The 5663-nt window shown below is 42.1% G+C and overlaps 1 long non-coding RNA gene across 1 annotated transcript; it reads left to right on the top strand.

Annotated features, from left to right (window-relative positions):
- The first annotated feature begins 1069 nt into the window (after positions 1 to 1069).
- LOC105503092 lies at positions 1070 to 4559 on the top strand. The gene is made up of 2 exons (XR_001000434.1): positions 1070 to 1214; positions 4003 to 4559. It is a non-coding gene; the product is annotated as an uncharacterized LOC105503092 (long non-coding RNA).
- The last annotated feature ends 1104 nt before the right edge of the window (positions 4560 to 5663 follow it).

Genomic DNA, 5663 nt, shown 5'->3' with positions numbered 1-5663 from the left:
AAGAGAGAGGGAGGAAGAAGGGAGAGCTCAAGGCCTAAGGTGTTTTATTCTGACTTGTGCTGCCCAAGGCGGTAAAGAGAAGAACAGAGAAAGCATCCTGCCCCAGCCCTGCCCCAGAGCTAAATGTGTCATTCTAGAGAATGAAAAATTCCATCCCCACCCAGTGGGTTCTCAGAATTCCAGGTGAGCTCTGTCTAGTCTAACTGTCTTTCTTCCTCTGACTCTGTCTCACGGGGTGGGGCAAGGGCCAAGCCAAACCAAGGATGTGTCTCGTGGAGTAGAACGTGTTTACTTGTGTTTGGCAAAGTGGCAGGGTTGGCTACGGAGGTCATGACAGCAGCTCAGAAGCTCCTGCAAGAAAGGAACAAAGTGTTTGTGTTGTGGACAAGTTAGAATCTGTCTGTCTAGGTCATAACTTGGCTTCCTTTCTTCCTTCCTCCCTCCCTCTTTCCCTTCCTTCCTTCCTTCCTTCTGTTCTCTCTCTTTCTCTCTCTTTTTTTTTTTTTTTTTTTTTTGAGAGAGGGTCTTACTCTGTCACCCAGGCTGAATTGCAGTTGTGCAATCTCAGCTCACTGCAAACTCCACCTCCCTGGCTCAAGTGATTCTCCTGACTCAGCCTCCCAAGTATCTGGGATTACAGGTGCATGCCACCACGCCTGGCTAATTTTTGTATTTTTAGTAGAGATGGGGCTTCACCACGTTGGCCAGGCTGGTCTCAAACTCCTGACCTCAAGTGACCCACCTGCCTCGGCCTCCCAGAGTGCTCGGATCACAGATGTGAGCCACCGCACCCGGCCATAATAGCTTGGCTTTCATATCTCTGCCTGGCAGTGGGTTTGGGCTCTTCATAATCTGGTTTGGTTTGCTGCAACTCAATTAGACTCTAATACTTATTGATTGCCCACTATGTGCTAGCTATATGACTGGGTACAGGGGAAATATGAGGAATCAGATCAGGACACTCTCTTTAAGGAATCCCTCTGTACCAGAGGGACAGGTGTGTGCAAAGCTCTCTTGGTTGCAGAGAGATTGGAACAAAGCAGAGGTGTGAACAGGTGTCAGGGGGACCCAGAAGAAACAGCAGTTAATCTTCTGGAAGGTTGGAGAAGACTTTGTGAATGTGGGGATGTTTGATCTGAACCTTGAAGAGCAAGCAGAAACCCAAGAGGTACAGAAGAGGGGAGGTGGAAATAGCATGAACGAGGTGGGGCATGGTGAGTAGTCCAGTATGGAGTGGGAAGGAGGAACAGCAATAAGTATTTATTGAGCACCTACTAATCACTGGATTCTGTGCTAGGTGCTCTGTGTATATATGATCTCACTTAATCCTCACAGCAGTCTGAGAAGGTAGGTACTGATGAGGGAACTAACATTTGGAGAGAACAGATGGTTGAACCAGGATTTGAATCAGGTTTGTTTGACTCTAAACTCCATGCTCTTTTTTTTTAAATCATGCCAGTGGTTTTCCCAGTATATTCTACAAAATTTTTAGGGTTCTGAGGAGGTGGTTTAGGGACACGTATAATTTTAGTTTCATATTTAAAATATATTATAATCAACAGACACTGAAATGTGTTATGTAACAAAAAAAGCTTTCCTTCCATCCCTGTGCATATTTTTGAGTTTCTTGTAAATGTGTCATTGATTAGAAGGACCACACAGTCTGCTCAGGTCTGTCCATATAAAAGCACACACCCATGCCCACCAGCCTTCATTACAAGGTTGGTGGGACTTCCAATCCAAGAAGGTTGACTAAATGCACATGGGCTTATCTTTACCTCTTCCAGAAATGTCTTCATAATAAATAATAAATATATCAATGCTTCCAAAGGAAAATTTGAACTGGGAGGGGGCACTTGTGTACAAGAGAGATCTCAACAAATTTCTGGAGAAGTGGTTTGATGGGGAATGATGACTGAGTAAGCAGGACAGAGGAAGCTGCACTGTGGAATGCACATGGCTGGGTTTGCAGCCAAAGGGGGAGCTGACCTGCCCGCAGAGGCCCGGAGAAGCTCAGGACTTGGATGTGCTAGGTGCAATGGAGGGTGGGAAAGGGATGTGTGGCTGAAAAAGGGGAGCTTAATTGAAAGTCTAAAAAAGGAACAGTTAACTTCCTTGACCCTTATATGCAAACTGTTCAGCCAGCAGATGTTTGCTCTGTCCTCCATTTTGCTCCTTCCCTTAATTTCTTCTTTAAAGAAATTAAACTGCCTGAGGAAGACTAGGATAGCTGGGTTTTAAGGTGGCATCTGAGAGCAAAGCACACTGCAGGCTGACATTTAGAAATCTCAAGGCATAAAGATCAGTTTACTTGGAAACAAAGCCTGCCATTCATCTCCTCTTATCCATGTACACACAGCTTCCAGGAAACTTTTCTACTGCTTCATTCTTAAATATGAATGGACAACCATAAGCCAGAGGCTATTTGAGGAAGCCTGAAATATGAAATAGAGAGACTAAGATAAACAAAGTGAAAATAAGACCTCTGAGGAAACAAAGACAATTCATACGTAGAACAGAACTTAAAAAAAGAATCCAAGAAGACACTGAATCTATAAAACATGAGTAGTGATATGAAAAAAGAAACAATTAGAGAACACAAAAGCCCCAGATATAGAAAAATATAATTAAAATTCATTGGAAATGTTGAAAGTTAAGGTCAAGGTAATCTCTCAGAAAATAAAGCTAAAGGGTAAAGACACAAAATTTTATTAGAGAATATATGAGACATAAAAAATCAATACAGGAGGTCCATGTTTGATTTATAAAGATTTCAGAGAGAAGAGAGAAATCAAGGGAGAGAATTTTCAAATAAATGACTGAACAGAATTTTTAAAACACAAAACACTCCAGTCTTCAGAATAACAGGACTCATCAAGGCCCCAGCATGAAGAACATACAAGATTTAGGAATTTCAGAATACTTAGGAAAATGAGAAGGTGCTAAAAGTTTCCAGAGAGAAAAAAATCACCTATAAAGGATTGAAAATCAGAAAGGCACCAGACTTCTTACTAGCAGCATTGGATACCAACAGACAATGACATAATCTCTTCCAAGTTCTGAGAGAGAGTGATTTTCAATTTAGAATTCAATACCCAGCTAAACTGTCTACTGGCTAAAAGGGCAGATCAAAGACACTTTAAGACACATGAGGACTAAGAAAGTTGACTTCCTATAGACTCCTTGTGGTAATGCTGCCGGAAAAAAAAACAGCAATGGAGGATGTGCAGCAGTAAAACAAAGGAGAAACCAAGAATGAGAAAAACATGGAATTTTTGTCAGCTTATAAGTTAGCTTGGTATGTAGTTTTAATTAATTTGCTAATTTAGTGTGTGTTTTCTGTTATTAGGTTTAGGTATCAGGGTTGTGCTAGCTTTGTAAGATGAACTAAGTTTTCTACATTTTTATTCTCTGAAAGTGTTTGCACAGGGAATAATCTCCTTCTTGAATGTTTGCAAAAAACAATTGTCCACATCTTTTTAAAAAAACACTTTTTGGGCAAGATTTTCTATTTTCTTTCATCATTTTGTGCTCTTTGTGGCAGATCATTCTGCTACCCAATATTCATTCTTCTTCCTTTATTGAAAAGAATCCAGTTTTGCCAAGTTCAAAGTTAAATTTCATGGACTCCCTTTCAGAGAGAGAGGCAAGTGACACAGTTTTGGCCCATGAGATGAAAACACACATTTACTGAATAGAGTTTCTGGAAAAGTTACCCGTTTCCTGATAAAAAGGGACAGATTTAGTTGTCCCCTTGTCCTCCCTGCCTTGTCTGGAATGTAGACAGGATGCCTAGACATGGAGGAGCAATCTTAAAAGTGTGAGGACAAAAGCCACTTTCTAAGGATGGTGGAGCAGAAAGGCAGAAGGAGTCCTGCTCCCTGGCACCATCATGGAGCATGACCCAGCCCAGATCTGCCCCTCTCTGAATTTCCTGTTGCATTAGAAAAATATGTCCCTTTTTAGTTTAAGTTACTGATCTCAATTTTGTGTTATTTGCAGCAAGTTCACTTCCAATTGATACAGCCTTTCGCCTCAGATCTGCTTCCTGTAACACAGAAGTTTCCAGATTCTATGAAAAGGTATTGAGTGAATTGAAGGCTCTGTTAAGGGGGCAGCTATCTCCCCTTCCCATTCTCCTATCAGCCCGTAAAACAGGGACTGACAACCTATTGGAAGAATTGGGAAGAAACTTTTTGACTTTCTTGGTACAATCTTCACTGGTTCCTCTTTGTGAGAGGAGGAGGGAAATCTTGGGTTGGTGTGGTTGGGAAAAGGGTATCAAGTGTGCATGGCTCAGCCTGTTCCTGGCTCTCTCTCTGGGACTGACCTGACTGCAAGCAGCATGTTCTCTCTCTGCTCCTGCCTCCTCCAGGCAACGAGCACCAGGGCGGGTCCAGCCCCTGCTTGGGAGGACTTCAATAGTCCAGCTGCTCTGCCGCGAGTGGGTGAGTGAGTTCAAGTCAGGGGAGAAGACACACAAAGCTCATTTGGGCCTTGGGTCTTAGCCACATCCTCCAGTCCATCTGGACTAGCAGTAAAGCTGACATTTTAATCCCTACTTGTCTCCTGTGACTATTTCTCAATTGGATCAGACCTCGGAGAAGTGAGGGGTGTGATTAACTAGCGCCCGCAAACCCCCAACATCTGTTGAATATTTAGCCCCAGTGGGAAAAGCCAAAGTTAGATGAAAACACTGGTTTAACATTCTGGTAATTATTAGACAATATTTCTCTATCCTTGTTCGTATGTCTTTTGATCTTACTATAAAATGTGTATCACGTGGGTTTTTTAATTTTTAAATTTTCTTTTGAAGGTAAGAGCCTGGATTGAGAGCGATAAGTCTCTTCTGAGTCTTAGCTACCACTCACTTTCTCTGTTCCTTGACTTCTCTGGGCTTCAATTTTACCATTTATATAAAATGAGAAGACTAGATGATCCATCAGGGCCATCCCAAGCTTCAGTGTTCTTTCATTCATTCGACCCCAGTTTTATTAATGTGTTGAGTGCGTGCTGGCGGCTGACTCTGATGTACAAAACAAACCTGGTCCCTGCCGTCTTGTCTCATAGAAGAGACAGGCATCAAACACACTACAAATAAGTGGACAACTGCAAATATTTCACTTGTTTAGCCATTAAATGTTCCTAAGTGTCATCTGGATTGCTAAGATTCCTACTTCTTCTCAGTTATCCACACTCAGGGCAAACCTTGCAGAGTCCAGCAGTCACACACAGCGGTGCCACTACTGCAGCCATGTCCCAGACGTGTCCCAGCCATTGCACTCAGGAAGACAACAAAGAGGCTTCCAAAGGGCTGGCCTTTTGGATTAAAAAAAAAAAGTTAAGCATTTTTTAAAAAGTCACAAATGAGTAACATGCTTGTTATAAAAATTTAAGCAATAAAGAAAAAAAAGAAAGGAAAAAATCTTTCCTTTGTCCCCTCCAAGCCCACTTGGAAAAAGAAATAATGGGTAGATGTGTTTCCTTCCATCGAGCTGCATACTTAACTGCAAGCTCCAGGAGGGCAGGGATGGCATCTGCCTTACCCACAGCTGTATCCCTGGTGGGTGCCCAGGAAATACTTGCTGATTGAACTAATGCATAAGTAGTAATCACACATAGAGGCTCATAGATAGTTGTTTTTTTAAAGATTAAAAAGGGAA

This window comes from Colobus angolensis, unplaced genomic scaffold (assembly GCF_000951035.1).
Source record: "Colobus angolensis palliatus isolate OR3802 unplaced genomic scaffold, Cang.pa_1.0 Scaffold83, whole genome shotgun sequence".
Classification (NCBI taxonomy): Eukaryota; Metazoa; Chordata; class Mammalia; order Primates; family Cercopithecidae; genus Colobus; species Colobus angolensis.
This window is presented reverse-complemented; position numbering and strand designations above follow the sequence as displayed.